At 38.6% G+C, this 18,552-nt stretch overlaps 2 pseudogenes; both read right to left on the bottom strand.

Annotated features, from left to right (window-relative positions):
• Positions 1-3,706: 3,706 nt before the first annotated feature.
• Positions 3,707-8,463, bottom strand: LOC144236898 (cilia- and flagella-associated protein 44-like; annotated as a pseudogene).
• On the bottom strand, positions 5,392-5,489 carry LOC144236931 (U6 spliceosomal RNA; annotated as a pseudogene).
• Positions 8,464-18,552: the final 10,089 nt, after the last annotated feature.

Genomic DNA, 18,552 nt, shown 5'->3' with positions numbered 1-18,552 from the left:
CACCGTGAAGCCAAGTAAATACGTAGCAAGCCAGTATAGCAAACGAGAATATGTTCCAGAAAACCGAAACTACAAACCACATTGTGTTTTAGGGGTGCTCGGTAGCATTCTCTTATTTAAAAGAATTTTATTTTAATTTGTGACTTGATAGGACCTTGTATAAATATTTGGGGTTTTGTTTTGTAGAGTAGAATTACCACTTTAAGTACAGTTAATATTTTGATCATGGTGTCCCCAAATCCCCCCAGCCCCTCAAAAAGTAGGGTTGGTTTTGCCATTACAGGGCATCAGTTTCATATATCCCTACATATACGCTTGAGAAAAGTATCAGAGACATTAATTGAAGTTTTACAATGTTTGGATGATCAAGTAAGTTTGGAGTTACTTTCCACTTAGAATTTACAAAGTATTAAAAATTTGATTACATTGCAATGAAATTCTGCTTTGATTAGTTGGTTGTATATTAGACAAGCATGCGAATTTGTTGGCCTTGTTTTCCCTATCTAAAAAAGATTCTGTATTTAGATCTTTAAGAACTCTTCTAGCCCTTAATTTAGATTAAGGGAGATTTTTGTAATGTAATTTATTGTGAACAAACTTTCTTATTATGTGTTTCTGTACGTACAAACTGCAGCATACAGCTTGCTTGAGGAATAGGTTAACATACAGAAGCCCAGCCCCAGGAAACCAAGGATAAGTAACACAGACACTTGAAGTTGAAGTGGACAGGGCCCTGGTTTTGGAGGCAAATTAAAATAGATGTACAACCTAGTTCTGTCACTAGTTATATGACTTTTGATAAATTATTTGTGACTCTGAGTTTTCTCATTTGTAAAACAAAGGTAATGGTGCACACCTCACTACCTCATACCATGAATTATGTACATGGTATGCTCTGCACGTAATTATCACTCAGTGTATTGGCTATTGTTATTGTGGGGCATGTTGAAGTACAAATTTATGTGCAGAGCCCTTCCCAACTCTCAGTATTTCTCACCTCACTCATGGATGTAAGTCTGGTAATCTTTTCACACTAAGGGCATGGAAAGAATTTTTAAAAGTAATCTTTTGAAATTTCCAGCAACTGAAGAATGAATAATCATTCCTTGCTTCTTATAGCTTCTAATGACTGCCAGCATTCCTTGACTTGTGACTGCATCACTTCAATCTTCAGGGAAGGTCAGTATCTTGAAATCTCTCTCTACTCTGTCTTCACATTGACTTTTTTTGTGTGTAAAATCTCCTCTTCCTCTCTTTTAAAGGATACCATAACTGCATTTAGGGCCCAATTCTATAATCCAGGATAGGATCCCCATCTCAAAATCCTTATTCATAGTGGCAGAGACTTTGCCATATAAGAGGTTCTTGGCTTTAGGACCTGCTATCTTTGGGGGCCATTATTTAGAGAAAGCAAAAGAGGGAGTTGTAGGGACAAGAGAATGAGAAAGGACTCTGCCCAATTTCTTTTCCTAAATTTGCTAGTCAGGTAAGTCACTTCTTGGGGAAGAATAAGTGAGAGGTGAGAGTGGATAAGTGTTCTTTCAATGTGCCTTTCAAATACTTTGGGACCATGATCTCTTAGTGAGAAATACATTTTATGTTACAGAGGACAAATACATACAGAGGCACACATAGTTTATGGCATACAGCAGAGCAAGTGGTAAAGGATGTTCTCCAATATAGAAGCTATTACACCAGAGATTTATGGTAATAGGTACAAACTATTCAGACCTCTTAAATAGGAATATGAAAAAAACTTTGAGAAGAAACAAGTCCTATCTAATTTGGGGCATAGGTCAACAACCTCATCAGGTTAGGAAGACTTGACATGGCTGAGTTGCTTTCTACATTGATGCAATATTAATTTCTTCACCTTTCCTTCTCAGTGTTCAATTTATATTCTGGGACAGCTTGGTGGAGTAGCTCATTAATATGGGCCAATATTAGAGCTCTGAATCTAAATTGCTATATTCTGTTACTAATAGGAATCCAAATATTAGTGAGATCATAAGTGTGTATAGCCATGAATTCCCATGAGCACTTAACCTCCAAACGAAAAGGATACTCTGAAGTTAGTTTAAAATGTTATGCACAATCATGGGGTGCCTGGGTGACTTAGTCGGTTAAGCATCCGACTTTTGATTTTGGCTCACTCATGATTTCACAGTTCTTAGATCAGCCTTGCATTGGCTCTGTCAGTGAGGAGGCTACTTGGGATTCTTTCTCTCTCTCTCTCTCTGCCCCTCCCCCACTCATGCGTGTGCACACGTGCTCTCTCTCTCAAAAAATAAATGAACTTAAAAAATGTTATGTACAATCAAAAGTGATTGTTAGAGATGATCTCTCAGGGCAATGTAACCTACCATTTCTTCTGGACCTATATCAAAAACAGCAAACGACTCTACTAGAACTTGAAAGAAAATGGCATAGGACATGAGAAACTATAGAAATACCTAGAATACTGGTAGAGCTGCAAACATCTTCAGAGAAAAGCCTCCTTATTGATCATTTTGTAAAATACACTACTACATTCAGAGCTGAATAATTTGGTGAAACTAGAGGTGATTCAGGAAATTGGGTAGTCTCCTGCTTTCTGCCAATCCACAGCAAACTGCTCTGTCTGCATTTCCTGCATCCTGAACCCTCAAATAACTGCTCTGTGAAGTTAACAATGTCTGAATTCTAATTTGCATTTCTTATTCTAAGATGATGTTGACAGTATAGTTTGTGGTTTTACTTTTTGTCTTCTCAGAGAACACTTAACTTCAGAGTTTATTTTCCGAGCCTTGGAAAAAAACAAGTCTTCTCACAGATTGCTGAATGATAGTTGGTCTTGCCAATGGCTGAAAATTCAGATAATCAAGAGACAAATTTACTAAAACATGATATATTACAGATATTGTGCCCGAATCGCGAGTCCCAGAGACCTCCAAGGAGCCGGCACCCATGCAAATACAAAAGGGTCTTTATTACAAGCTCGAGCAGGGGCTCACCAGCCTACTGGTGTCGTGGCAGCAAGGTGAAGCGAAGAACAATAGCGAACAGGGTTTTTAAGGAGTAAGGGATGGGGGTGTTACAGTACATGCAGCGTCATCACATAAGCACCAATTACAATTACAGCTTTGACCATTCAGTATCTGTGAGGTGTTCATTGCTTTTGGTGAGACCCAATCATGACTTTTGAGAATCCTTTGAAAATGACCAATTGTGAAGTGAGTTCAAGGGGCCCACGTGGGGTCAGGCAAGTAGTGAGAAATTGGCTAGTTTGTATCTGCAGTTCCCAGCCTTGACTCAGACCATAGGAACGTTTCTTTTTTCTTTTTGATTAGTTGAACTGAGGGCGGTCTGAGGATGGCTTTAGCCTTGAACAGTCTGAGGCTTTTCCTGGGACTGGGACTGGGGCTACGTGCAGCCTGAGGTTTCTCTTAATGGAGGACTTAATTTTTGGCTCTTCAATCTTTTTTTGCAGTTTTGAGGTATAGCCTTCTGAGACTCCATATTCAATCCAGTGGGTTCCAAATGGATCTAAAATGGTTCAGTTCAATAGGAAATAGATGGTGAGTGCTGCAGTCAGTTCTAAGATAACCAAATTGGAGGAAAATTATTAGAGCTGTATGACTGGATCTGGTCTTAGAATTTTAGATAAGTTCACTTTAAAATAATAGGATTGTTGAAGGAGGCAAAGAAACAGAACTTTTGGTCAGTTCTATGTCAGAAATCCTGGATGGATTTGAGAAAAAGGCACACTTAGAGACACATACATGGGCTTCATCTTATTCTCTTGTGGAGGCTGAATGGGTGAAAGGATAAGACCACCTTTCTGATGTAAAAGAAACCCCTTCTTTTATTGCCAAAATCCTTTCTGCCTGGACTTGGATCGGTTCTGTGACCACAATGTCTGCTTTCCTAGGGTCCTGGAAGGCATTGCCTTGCTATGCTTTCAACCATTCTTTAGGTATTCAACCAAGAATCAAGTTCCTTCCTTTTGATACATAACATCATTCATCTGATGAAGTTTTTCAGGGTGTTTCTTTGTCTTTGTCATCAGCTCCCATCACACTTGAGCAAGCTTTTCCTACCACATTTTCATTTCCATTCAACAATTCCTTTCAAAGTTTCTTGATCTTTAGCTCTTCAAGCATTGTATTCACAGAAACTGTCTGAAGGGCTTCTAGGTCTATCATACAGCCAAACTTTCTGTTGATTAGTTGACAGACTGTTTCTTCTTTTGCTTATAGTTTTGCCATCTCTCTCTTTTTGGATAAGCTGTTTATACCTCTCCCAACATTCTTTGTTAAGTTTTCCTCCACCTGGGCCTGCAGACCCTTCCTGTTCCACTTCAGGGGGGCCTTTTCATCTTGACCCTTCATCTACTGTTGCTTAAAACTAGGAGCATTTCCTAATCATATTGAAATCTCTTTTCTGGAACTTCTCCTGGGAATATCTGGTGCATTTAGGGACTAGGAATATGCTTAGATATGTGAAGGATTGACTGAATACTCCTCATTTCTTATACCAGGCACTGTATTTCCTTGATGACAGCCACTTTAAGGTCTTGAAGAGCAAGGATACACTTGTCCATGTGCATTTTCTTTGAATGGGCCATGGAGTCTGGGTGTCCCAGTTTCTCTTTCTTCTTGGCAGTGTTTATTCTCACATGCTCAGGTATCTTATAGTCTGAGGCTGTCTTCAGATTAAAGTCTGCCAGTTACAATGTGCCTCTTTGATGGTTTGAGCATCTTTGGGATCTTCATAGTCATCATAAGGTTTACTGTTGTCTAGTTTCTTCCATTCTTTTTTTCACTGCTGAATCTTAACTTGGGCCCTTTCAGCTTTTGTATATTTCCTCCTTTTCTCAATTTGATTTTCCAGCATAATTTCACTTAGGGTTTTAGGCCAAGATTTCTTCCTTTTTTCTGTAATTGATCCTTCCAACACACTAATATTGCTGCCTGTATGTTTCTGGCTACTCTTTCTTCCAGCTCCCTTTTTTAAACTTCTCCAATTTACTTGTTCTCCTCTTTGATTGACTTGCTCATTTGTACTTGGAATACTCTGAGGGCTTCACATTTGTATGGCATGAGCCACAATAGTATCTCTCTCTCTCTCTTTCTTTCTTTCTTTCTGTCTTTCTTTCTTTCTTTCTGTCTTTCTTTCTTTCTTTCTGTCTTTCTTTCTTTCTTTCTGTCTTTCTTTCTTTCTTTCTGTCTTTCTTTCTTTCTTTCTGTCTTTCTTTCTTTCTTTCTGTCTTTCTTTCTTTCTTTCTGTCTTTCTTTCTTTCTTTCTGTCTTTCTTTCTTTCTTTCTGTCTTTCTTTCTTTCTTTCTGTCTTTCTTTCTTTCTTTCTGTCTTTCTTTCTTTCTTTCTTTCTTTCTTTCTTTCTTTCATATTTTAAAATGTGGAACACTTCATGAATTTGTGTGTCATCCTTGTACAGGGGCCATGCTAATCTTCTCAGTGTTTTTAAAAAAAATATTTAAAAAATTTTTTTGTGTCTTTATTTTATTTTGAAAGACAGAGACAGAGAGCAAGTGGAGGAGGAGCAGAGAGAGGAGACAGAATCTGAAACAGGCTCCAGGTTCTAAGCTGTCAGCACAGAGCCCGTTGCGGGGCTCGAGCCCACAGACTGAGATCATGACCTGAGCCAAAGTCGGATGTTTAACTGACTGAGCCACCCAGGTGCCCCTAAAAATATTTTTTAATGTTTATTCATTTTTGAGAGAGAGAGAGACAGAGTGTGAGCATGGAAAGGCAAAGAGAGGGGAGACACAAAATCCGAAGCAGGCTCTAGAGTTTGAGCTGTCAGCACAGAGCCCGATGTGGGGCTTGAACCCACAAACTGTGAGATCACAACCTGAGCCCAAGTCAGATGCTTGACTGACTGAGCCACCCAGCCTTCCCAATAGTATCACTTTCCAATGAATCATGAAATCTGTAGCTTCATGAAGCCAAATTGATTTTTCTCTTCTTCCCAAGTGAATTCCTTTTCCACTTGTTGAATTTTATAAGCTGTCAATCTTGGCATGGATTTTGGGATCTAGATCAAAATCTGTTTATTTAAATTGTGTATGCTTTTTTTTTTTTAATTTTTTAAATTCTTTTTTTAAATTTCTTTTTTGTTTTGTTTTGTTTTGTTTGTTTCTTTGAGAGAGAGAAGGAGAGAGAGAAAGAATGTTAAGCAGGCTCCATGCTCAGTGCAGAGCCCAACACAGGGCTCAATCCCATGACCCTAAGATCCTGACCTGAGCCAAAATCAAGAGTCAGATGCTCAACTGACTGAGCCACTCAGGCACCCCACCTTGGTAATTATTCATTCATTTCTAGAAGTTTCCAAAATATATTCCTCAAAGTTTTGAGTTGTTCTTTCCTCCCACCCTTATTTCTTTCACTTCTTCAATTAACTTGGCATGTTCTCTTTTTCTTCTGATGTTCTCAATACTGTAGGCTTTGGGATTTTCAGTATCTCCTGTAATTGGCTCTGCTTCAGTTCCAAACTTGTAGACAGCACTTTGTCTTTATGACTTCTTTAGCTCAAATTCAGAAAAAATGGTGAAAGCAAAAATATTATTATCTAATCCAGTAGTCATTAAGAAATGGTCATCAAGCTAGGATAGATGCCTTTAATCCATCCTTAATTATTGTCATGCATATTGAAGTGCCAGTAGTCCATCATATTTGTCAATGAAGGATTATTCTGAATTAGGATATAGACTTGAATTGCTCCATTTTGAGCAATATGCATTGCATTTGCATTTCAAAACATCATATCTTGGTTAATACTGAAAGTGATAGTTTGGATGGGATTATCCTCTGTGTCTTCAAGAAGATGAAAATCAAAAAGTTCATCTTTCTTTTCATGATTTCACTTCTTTTGTCATATGGGGGGAACTCACGGTGATAGAGAAAACCAGAATCATAGCCTCCTAAATATGTCCAGAACTTCCCTGGCTCAGAGTAAAATCCATAGAGGATGTGACAGGGAATTGATGGAATAAAGATTTCAGATAATGGTTCCTCTTCCTCCTTTTCACCCTGGAATTTTTTTTTCTCCATCTTCTCCCATCTCTGTTGCTAGCTGTTTTCTCCTTTCTTTTGTTTCCTTCTCTCTTTTTATTTCTTTCTCTTTTCTGTTTCTGTCAATCACAGAATCTTAGATTTGACACTTGAGAAGTGGAAACATTTTATGCACATGTCTTTGATTTCATAGGAAACTGCATCACCATCTTCCCCTTCCTCCTTCATGGTTGGAAATAGAGTATCAAGAGCATAGCCATTTCACAGATAATCAGTAAAGTACCTTCAGGATGGGAGGTCAAAGACCATATTAACTGGCAAACAGGTCCAAGGATAGTAATATAACTGATTATCTTATAATCCTTTTCTGCCTCAAAGAAGACAGTTTGATCTTTATTCCCTTTAGCTAGTGACCAAAAAACTGCTAGAACTGATCCATTAATTCAGCAAAGTGGCAGGATATAAAATCAATGCACAGAAATCAGTTGCATTCCTATATACCAACAACTAAGAAATAGAAAAATAAATCAAGGAATTGATCCCATTTATGTTTGCACCAAAAACCATAAAATACCTAAGAATAAACATAACCAAAGAGGTGAAAAATCTATACACTGAAAACTATAGAAAGCTTATGAAAGAGGATACACACAAAAAAATGGAAAAATATTCTATGCTCCTGGATAGGAAGAACAAATACTGCTAAAATGTCAATACTACCCAAAGCAATCTACATATTCAATGCAATCCCTGTCAAAATAACATCAGCATTCTTCACAGAGCTAGAACAAACAATCCTAAAATTTGTATGGAACCAGAAAAGACCCCAAATAGCCAAAGAAATCTTGAAAAAGGAAACCAAAGCAGGAGGCATCACAATCCCAGACTTCAAGCTGTGTTACAAAGCTGTAATCATCAAGGCAGTATTGTACTGGCACAAGAACAGACACATAGATCAATGGAACAGAATAGAAAATCCAGAAATGGACCTGCTAACGTATGGCCAACTAATCTTTGACAAAGCAGGAAAGCATATCCAATGGAATATTCCCTGTAGCTAGAATTTCTCCACCATGTTCATAAGGTAAAGCAGTGACACAAGCAGAATTGGATTTGAAAACCCATTTCAAATGAATATCTGCATTTGAAATTTTCTTCTCTATTTTGCAAAATTGTGAGCCCTTTTGGATCATAAAGTTCAAGAATATGAACAACTCCATCTTTAAATACTACAATAATTTGTGTTCTAGTGTAGCTTACCAAGCCAGGGCAATACCTCTTTGAATTTCATCTGAGCCAAAGATGTTTTGCTAGCAGAATCATAGATTCCAACAGAGCAGTTCAAGGAAGTAGTGGTCATGAGATAAATGAGGGCAGAGGTAGCCAAGGCTTCAGTAGCTCCCAAAGAGAAGGAGAAGAAACATTCTGAATCTTAGGAAATATTTGGAGTTTGAATTTAACGTGTATTTAAATTGAATTTGATTGAAATGAATGTTTTTGAGACAATACTTACCCTTACTTCATGAAATGTGTGCTGGTCATTTCTATTTCTTAGAAAAAATGCTTGGAAAACCCATTATATTCACAATCCATTAATTGGGCATGATGGGAAGTATGGAAAGCATCACTCTATAAAATTCCACACTTGGAAATATGATACCAGACATATAACAGTTGTTTTTTCCCCTAAAAACTATGTTTGACATTGTGCTATATTCTTTAGCCTATTTCACTTTACTTCATGACAATAATACTTATTTCTGTTTTGCCAATGAGGATATTTTGCCGGATATATTGTTTTTCCCTCCAGATCCCTTTTCTATCATTTTCCATTCTGCTCTGTATCCCAGAGGAATGCACAAGGTTAGGAAGCTCTCTTGTTTTCTGGCTTGGGGTTCAGTTATGTCCATGATCGGAAGATGAGAAAGTAGGACAGTCGGTTAATGATGTTCATTTCTCCATCTTCATACCTAGTGGTTGTCTCAGGCTGACTGAGTTGGTTCACTGAAGAATACAGTTTCTGTTGTATCTCTGTGTGCAGGTCATTATTCCCACTCCTTGCTCCTTCAAATCTAAGAGTAGTAGTGACTCCTTTGGCCCCAGTGGCCTTACCAGATGCCCGACACTTTGGCTGTCATTTTGAGTTTCTCTTAATCCTGTTGATACCTTTGTAAATAGTTCCTTTATTAAATTCTCCAGTTACTCCATTTGGCTATGCTTTCTATCTGTCTCTAGCATGGATGGTGACTGTTGTAAGAAGCTACTGCAATAATTCAACTAGGAGATGGTGGTAGCCATGGAAATGGAAAGAAGGGCTGGACTCCTGCTTATGTTTTGAAGAAAGAACTGATAGAATTTGCTGATGGAGGAAATGTAGCTTGTGAGAAAAAGAAAGGAGTCAAAAGTGACTCCAAAGGTGTAGACTTGAGCAGCTGGAAGGATAGAGTTGCTACTGAATGGGACCAGAAAGACTTCAGTAAGAACAAGCTGGGGAACTTGCGTCATGTTAAATTTGAACTTAGGTATCAACTAGGAGTATAAAGGAAGTTTTCACATAGACATTTGGATGTGTAAGTCTGATGTCAAGAGAGAGGTCTGGGAGTCATCAGCCCAGAGATAGTCTTCAAGGCCAAGGAACAGATGAAATAATCGATTGCCTAAATGGAGAGAGAAAGAAGAGGAATAAGGGCTGTCTTGTGGATCCTCTGTATTTGGAATTCAGGGAGATGAGGAAGAACCAAAAAATTAGACTCTAAAAGGGTGACCAGAAACCAGGTGGGTGTGGTGTCCTGGAAGACAAATGAAGAAAGTGTTGAGTGGCAGAAAGTATGTAAAATGCTGTTAACAGTCAAATGAAACAACTGAGAATTGACTGCTAGAGATCACTGATGGTATTTATGAGAAGAGCTTCTGTGCTGTGATGGGAACAGAAGAATAGAAATATGGATTATAAGACATCTCTTTCAAAGCATTTTACTGAGAAAAGAATTAGAGAAAAGAGGACAGTTCCCAGAGGGAGACGTAGTGTAAGGAGGAGTTTTATGTTTATGTTTTTTTAAGATGGAAGAAATGAAAGCATGTTTATCTGCTATAGGAATGACCTTGTAGAGGGGGGGATTTGACAGAATTCATTGAATTACATATTTTAACCATATAGTTCGTAGTATTTTAATTCAATAATTTTAATCTAATAATTTTGATAAAATTAAATTATATAATTTAAGAATGAGAAGAAAGTGTAGACACCATTTTTTCCCCAACAGCTTTGCTTTATACAGGGTCTCAGAGTGGTTGACTAACTTCTAAAGCCCTGACTAGTCCAGTAACTGCCCACCCTTATTGTCCACACTCCAGGTGTGTATAATGTTAGGGTCACAAGATGAAATGAGAGGGTCACAGAATTACCTTTTCTGGTCTTTCCTGACCACTGTTTTTTAGGAATTATCTGAGATCTGGATTAATAGAGTCTAAGTTCATGATTAACAGCCATTTAGCCTAAGGAATCTTGTGTAGGCAGCTGCTCACATAATGCTATATGTGAAACTAAATGGCGCCCAGTGAATATTTTCTTCCTTCTTCATTCCACCTCCGCCTATCCTATTCTTTCCCTTCTTTCCTCCAGTGATCCTGCCATGACCCGACAATCTACCATTGGGAATTCATCTTGTTGTCCCCTGTTTGGATATGAATACTGAGCTGTGATCAACAGCTCCTTTGTGAAGTGTTTTAAGAGATCCTTTTGGGGTTATAACTGGTAAAAGGAATACTCTAATTGGGGTATAGAAAGAAAGGAAGAAAGAAGAGATTTAGAGCAAGTGGGACCAAAGATGGCCCAGGTAGGAACCGTACAAAGACCTATATCAACAGGGAAGCAGAAGGGTTGCTATGAAGCCAGAAGGGAGGGTTCAAGGTCCAGCCACTCTTTACTCCAGTCAGCCTCATCTGCATCCAGTCAGCTGAGCCCGCCCTGCCCTGTGGCTATTATAAAATAATTTATGACTATTTCTCCTCTGATTTTTCTCTCCCCCTTTCTCAAGTTGTTTCATTTTTTCCTTACTGCATCTTAGTCTGACTTCCTACTTTACTTTTTAATTACCAGAACTGTTGTCCTTACTTAGTCCAGAGCATGAGTGGAGGGCCAGTCAGGAAAATGAAATGTATTTGACCAGGGTGGCAGCACTTAGGCCGCATGTATTTGTGGATAAAGACTCTGCTCTCAGTCTGTGAGGAAGGAAAATTGAGGCACTCAGAATTTCAGGGCACTTGTGAATTGGGATAGCCTAGGTGCCTTTTTCCAAATGGAGATTTCCCAGTGAACCCTCCATTTCATTCCATCTTTGCTTGTCTTTTTCTGTTGTGTTTCTCAGTTCTTTCCCCCCTTCCCTAGCCAGGGTTCCACTTGTATGTAGCAGCTTTATGCATTGAATAAATTGAGCCCTCCCTGCTGAGCTGTCAGCAAATGGAACTGACCAACAGAACAGTCTGTGTAAGTGCACCTTGTGCCCGGGCCAGACAGACAAGTACAATTATTTGATTGCAGGAGATTGCCACTAAATGAGGGTGAAATAGTGGGTCTGCGACTTGTTGGTGAATATTATTAATAATATAGTGTCATGCATTAATAACATAGTGTCATGTGAAACAAAGCTACACTGGAGGGTCTATCTGAAATCCCATTTTAAATAACATTTTCAGGGAGGTAGATGACGGAGGAGATTAGATGTAATAAAACAAGTTGTCTTTAGGCACCCATTTGGGAGTTTCAGTTTGACCTAGGCTGAAGTTAAGGGGATACATGTTGCCATCATAAGTTATTTGGTGACCAGAATGAAGCATGGAATTCATTCCTGGCTAATTGTCTTAAAAATCTCATTGCTATAGTGCTCTACTGTGAAAAAAAAAATCATCTTCACTCTTATCATTAGAATCCTTGAAGAGAGGCTATTGCAGAAACCCAATGAAATTCTTCCTGGCAACTGTGATGTCCTTGGTTACTGCAGAGTCAGCTTCTTTAGTCCACCCACCACACAGTCATTCCAGACTCTTCCCCTTCTCCCTTCATAAACCTCATAGTTCTGCCAAATAGGATTTGTCACCATTATTCTCCAGTGTGTGCTGAAGTTCACTGCCCCTGGGTTTTTACTCAAGTCATTCTCTCTTTTCCAAGTACTTTTTCCCCATCCTGTATCTCTGTCCATCAGTTAAAAGCCTAGATCCATTGTGCCTTCAGTGAAGCTTCCTTTTGCTTATTCTTCTTTGTTCACTTTGAACAGTTGTCCATAAACTTTATGTAAAGGAACAGATAGTAAAATTTAGGTTGTCCAGGCCATATGTAATCTATTTTTTTATCAAGATGTGAAAACTAAACTTTTAGCTTGTGGACTTGACAAAAACAAGTCACAGGATGCATTTGGCTCACGGGTCTTAGTTAGCTAGTCCATGGTCTAAAGTGATCTCTCCTTTCTCTGAACTGTACAATTTTGTTTTACACATGCCACATGTAGCCTTGTATAGAAATTATTGGTATACAAGTATTTTCTCTATTGAACTGAAGATTCTTGTGAGTTGAAATCATGTCTTTACTACTTACAAGATCTATTATCGTATCTGAATATAGAAAGTGCTCAAAGGATATTGTAAAATGAATGAACCTATTAGTTATACTATATTCTAGCAAGAACATAATTTATTCCCCACTCTCCCAAGCCCTTCAAAGCCCTTCACTTTCTGACAGGTAGGTTTTCTACCTCTACTGTGAACCTGGATCTGAACCTGGATCCCTCAATAAGGCCACTGGGCATCACAAATACAACTGGTATTCAGACATTGAATATTGTTTTCATTTATTAAACATTGTACCCATTGAACACTTAGTATACTCACTGAGCACTCAGAGCAAAGCTCTGAGAAAAATCAGTGGATGAAACAGATGGAAACCTCAGCCTCTGTGGTGCTTTTGCAGTCTAGTCTAGGAAGCATGAACTAGTATGAACTTTCCTCCTGACACATCTCAACTTTTCTGTTTTTCAGACCATGACTTAATAATAATATATGCTGTTTGGTTTACCAGAGTGTAAGAAATAATAAAAACTATAATAGTAGAAGCTGACATTTATTATGTACTTTAAACAGTTAAAGATATCCTTTTTAATGTGTACAACCATCAGAACATAAGGGAATTTATCTGTAAGCAATTTATCCATAAAGAAGTTAATGAAGCAGTTAATTACATTTAGTTATTATGTTGTCAATCTGGATAAGCTGGTGATCACAGCTGTCACTTAACCAGGTTATAGGAGATAAACCAGTCCACTAGAGGCAATATCTTGATTGTCAGCTTAAGTAAGCAACATCAGTTAACAGAGGCACATAATGCTTAATAAGTGGCTGATGGTTTAAGAATATAACTTAAAATAACTTAACTTAAATATAACTTAAAAATATAGCCAGTAAGTGAAGGACTAGAGATTGGATTTAAGGTCTGTTTGAGTCCTAAGCCTAATCTTTCCAGTATAATTAAAACAATGTTGGCTTGTATTGAAGTTCACTCTGAGCACAGATTTACATTGATAGGAACAACATAAAAATAAATAAAAAATAACTGCCCATATGATTTGTTGAAAGAAATTTAGGTGTTTATGGCAGTCTCTGAAGAAAATATTTAAAGAGGGACTAAGTCCTTAATAGAAGAATTTCTTTAAGGTCTTTTGTCCATATTGTCTCTTTCTCACCGTCTGCCTCACCCAAAATCTATTGACAGACAAAGCTCTAAGCTCTCCCAGTTCCCCTCAGTGCTGTTTGCTCAGCTCTTTTTCCCCTGGCCATCACTCCTCAATCCGTTTTATCCCCTTTTCCAGTTACTCTCTACCCATTCAATGTTTTCCCATTCCTTTGTATTCTCTCCCTCCCCACAGTCCACACTGTGGTAAGTCAGATTCCAAGATATTTCCCAAGATTCTGAGGCACTGGTATTCATCCACGGCATGATTTTATCCCTGTGGGTGTGGGCTGGACCTGTGAACACGGTGGACTCATCACCCCTTGATTAGATTACACACTACGGCACAACATGTTCCTGTGGTTATTTTACTTAATGTAAGAAACTGTCATAGCAGACTGGAAGGAGATTCTCCCACTTGCTTTGAAGAAATAAGCTGTCATGTTTCAAAAGGCCTGTGGCTAGGACCTGATGGTGGCTACCAGGAGCTGAGAACAACCTCTAGGAGCTGACAGCCCAAAAGTAAATGAGGCCTTAGTTTTACACATGCATGAACTGGATTCTGTCAACAACTGCACTGAGTTGGGAAGAGGCCCCCAAGCCTCAGGTGAGATTGCAGCCTGGGCTGACAACTTGGTTTCAGCCTTGTGAGACTCTGAAGCAGAGAATTTAACTGCAGTGTTCCTTTCTTATCCTCTTTTGGGTTAGTCAGGTGTTTTGTTTTTGAATTCTGTTTCTGCTCTTCCATTATTTGTTAGTTACACACTCTTTTACAATTGTTATGGTGGCTACTCTTGATAGTATAGCATGGATTTTTGACTTACTAGAATCTGATATACATTAATACTTCTGCCGTTTCCTAAAAGACTTTTCCCCTTTCTGCCTCTGTGTTATTTTCATATATTTAATTATACATGCATTTTAAGTACTGAAAACTATTTTTATTTTATACAATTAGTATTCACTAGGATTTTCCCATATAGTTATCATCTCTATTGTTCTTTATTCTTTTTTTCTTTTCTTCATTTCCATGCCTCTGTCTGTGATCATATTCCCTCCACCTGAAGAAATACTTCTAGTATTTCTTTATTGCAGGCCTGTTGGTGACCTACGATTTTTGTTTGCTCAGAAATATCTTTGTTTTATTGATTAAAGGGCATATTCTTTATGTATATAATATAGATTAATAGCTAATTTCTTTTATTATTTTAAATAGACTGTTTCATTGTCTGTGGCTCCCATTGTATTCTGGTGAAAAGAAAGGTCTCTCAGTATAGTTTTGTACCTCTGTCATTTTGGGGGAGGGTGTGCTTTTAAGTTTTTATCCTTATCATTTTTCCCCTAGCAATTTATTTATTTTTAAAAATTTTTTTTAGTATTTTATTTATTTCTGAGAGAGATAGCATGAGCAGGGGAGGGTCAGAGAGAGAGGGAGACACAGAATCCGAAACAGGCTCCAGGCTCTGAGCTAGCTGTCAGCACAGAGCCTGACGCGGGGATCGAACCCATGACCCGTGAGATCATGACCTGAGCCGAAGTTGGACACTTAACCGACTGAGCCACCCAGGCACCCTTCCACTAGCAAGTTAATTATAATATATCTAGATGTGGATTTTTTAAAATTTAAATTTCTTAGGAGTAGTTTTTCTTCATGAACCTATGGATTTTTGTTTTCAGTTTGAAAAATTCTCAGTCATATTTCCTCAGGTATTATTTTTACCCTGTTTCCTGCTTTCTCTTTTCTGAAACCTGTAAAATGCATGTAAAAACTTCTTACTGCATCTTTCTTTTTTTTTTTTTTAAATGTTTTTATTTATTTCTAGGAGAGAGAGAGAGACAGTGTGAGCAGGGGAGGGTCAGAGAGAGAAGGAGTCACAGACTGAAACAGCCTCCAGGCTCTGAGCTGGCAGTCAGCACAGAGCCTGACGCGGGGCTCGAACCCACGAACCGTGAGATCATGACCTAAGCGAAAGTCGGACGCTTAACCGACTAAGCCAGCCAGGCACCCCTGCATCTGCTTTCTTTTACTCTGTGAATTTGTTATGCAGGACTGAGTAACAAACCAACCCAAAATTTATAGCTTAAAGCAACAAACATTAGTTATAACACAGTGTCTTTAGATCAAGAATTATAGAACAATCGTCATTCTGGCTCAAGCTGTCTCATGGGGTTGCAGTTGAGATGTTGGCCAGAGCCATAGTCATCTCAAGGTTTTATGTGGCTAGAGGGAACTCTTTTTTTTTTTTATTTAATTTTTTTAAATGTTTTATTTATTTCTGAGAGAGAGAGAGAGAGACAGCACGAGCAGGGGAGGGTCAGAGAGAGAAGGAGATACAGAATCTGAAACAGGCTCCAGGCTCTGAGCTAGCTGTCAACACAGAGCCGGATGCAAGGCTTGAACCCGTGAACCATGGGATCCTGACCTGAGCCAAAGTCAGACGCTTAACTGTTATGCCCAGATCGCGATCTCCCCAAAATCCCAAGACCACCAAGGAGTCCGAGTCACGCATGCAAAAGCAAAGGGCATTTATTCGGGCTTAAGCTCGAGCTCCCAGACCTCACCAACGCAGTGGATCCGTGCTCAGAGCCCCGAGCAAAGGCAGAGTAGGGTTTTTATGGGGTTTGTGACGGGGGAGTTACAGAAGTTGTGGCAGGGGAACAGTGATCCAATCATAATTATTCAACATTACTGACAGCGGATTTAACCATACACATTGTCTAGAGTATTCGTTACTTTTGGCGGGATCCAATTACAACATTTAGAGTACCTTTAAATTCAGCCAATCACAGAGCGAGCCTAGGGTCTTGTTCGGTGACTAACGGGTTAACTTTAACGTTAGGTAACAGGGTCCTATCTATAGTTTCTATCTACAGGCCTCTCCCTTAGTAATGTGGAGGGTGGTCGCTGGCCTTTCCTGATTGGGTGTTGCAAGGGTGGTTTCTCCTGCCTTGGGCAATGTGTAACTGCCTGATAGTTTCGGGGAAGCTGAAACTCAGGCCTTCTAGTTTAGAGGGGAAACTTAAAGCCTGTCATGGAGTCAGTTTGGTTTAGACGTTTAGACTAGTGTCCTTACATAACCAGCTGAACCACCCAGCTGCCCCTAGAGGGAACTCTTTCAAAGTGGCTTACTCACAGGGCTCTTGAAAGGAGGCCACGTTTCCTCACCACATGGATGATTTGTTTCATAAGGCTGTTTGCATGTCTCATGACAGAGTATTTGGCTACCCCCAGATTAAGTGAAATGAGAGAGAATGCAAGGAAGAGATTGTAATGCCTTCTCTGACCTAACTTAGGAAGTCCTACACTGTTACTTCTACCATATTCTGTTTGTTAGAAGTAAATTATTAAGTCAGGCTCACAATCTAGAAGAGAGGAATTAGACTTTACCTTTTGAGAGGACAAATGTCAAATAGTTTATGCATGTATCGTAAAACCGCCAAACTCTGAATTCTGTTTTGTTGATTCTTTTTTATTTCTGTGCTTTATTCTTACCGTTTTTTCCCCCTGATCTTTCAGTTTATAGATCCTCTCATTAGCTAAGTTTAATATGCTGCAAGCACATCAGTTGAGTTCTTAATTTTGGTACTTTTTCAGCTCTAGAATTTCTGTTTAGCTCTTTATAAACTTTTTGGTCACTGGGAATAGTTCCTAGGTCACTGACAAAATTTTTAATCTTTTCAGTGAAAAAAAAATAGCTATTTTAAGTTCATATCTGATCAGTTCAAATCTAGAGCTGTTTGTTGTTTATACTTGTTTGTTGTCCTGACTTCTCTTGTATTTGCTTATACTTCATTTCCTGCTGGATATTTCATTTGAAAAATTATAGAAATTAGTTGGGACTTGAGAAATGTTACATTTTTTCCACAGGTGGTTTCCCCCCTTTTCAAAATGTCTACAAACACCTACCTGTGGGATTACTTTAATCCAACTAATATTTTTTGAACTGCTCAGGTAACCTGAAGCTGGGGTTTCATTCTGGTTCTCCCAGCTCAACAGAGAATGCTCTCTGGGAGCGCCAGTACAAAGATGGATGGTTTACTGGAACTCTTATCATTGGGAAGCCTGGAATCAATTTTGTCATCTTTGCTGCATAGGCTGTCAAAAAACGCTCTGTAGTATCTCAGTCACCTCACCCCAAATTGGCAAATGCCATCGAGGCAAACAAGACCAATTTTTGGCTCACCTCTCTGAATCTCTGACTTCTGTAATATTTCAGATAAATTATTCTTTAATCTTGTTAGCACTTCTGACCTACCCAAGTCAATGTTTAATGTATGTTATCTATTCTTTCCAGTTTTCCTCTTTTTAGGAGGATGATCTGAATTACTTTGGTCACCATCACTGAAATCCAAAGTCTCCTTGTTCTTTATAGTTATATAAAAAAACAAGCAAGATCTGACTATAAGCAAATAAAGGCTCTTAACAAAGAATATGAAGAAATTGCATTTTTTCCCATTGTTGCAGAAATATTGCTCATCTGCTGGGAATGGACATAGAAAATCTTGCATACCTTGCTTTGAAAGCATAAATCATAGTTATTGCATTTACTTCCAATGAGGAGGAACATAGCTGAAGAGATCTCTTCATATAGTCTTCATATAGTCTCATGAATCTAATTTTCCTTGGGAGCTCTTATAACAATGGAATGGATAAGCTGATGTGACATTTTGAATTTAGTTGATAAGAAGGGAGAAAAGAAGCAGAGAAAAAGAGAGAGAGGAGGGAGTAGAGAAAGAAAGAGAGAACAGACTAGTTTACAGTGATATTACTATAGTCCTAAACAGATTTATGTTTAGGCCTGTGGGATAAACTGTCACAGG

The sequence above is a fragment of the Crocuta crocuta genome, unplaced genomic scaffold (genome assembly GCF_008692635.1).
Source record: "Crocuta crocuta isolate KB4526 unplaced genomic scaffold, BGI_CrCroc_1.0 scaffold256, whole genome shotgun sequence".
Lineage (NCBI taxonomy): Eukaryota > Metazoa > Chordata > Mammalia > Carnivora > Hyaenidae > Crocuta > Crocuta crocuta.
This window is presented reverse-complemented; position numbering and strand designations above follow the sequence as displayed.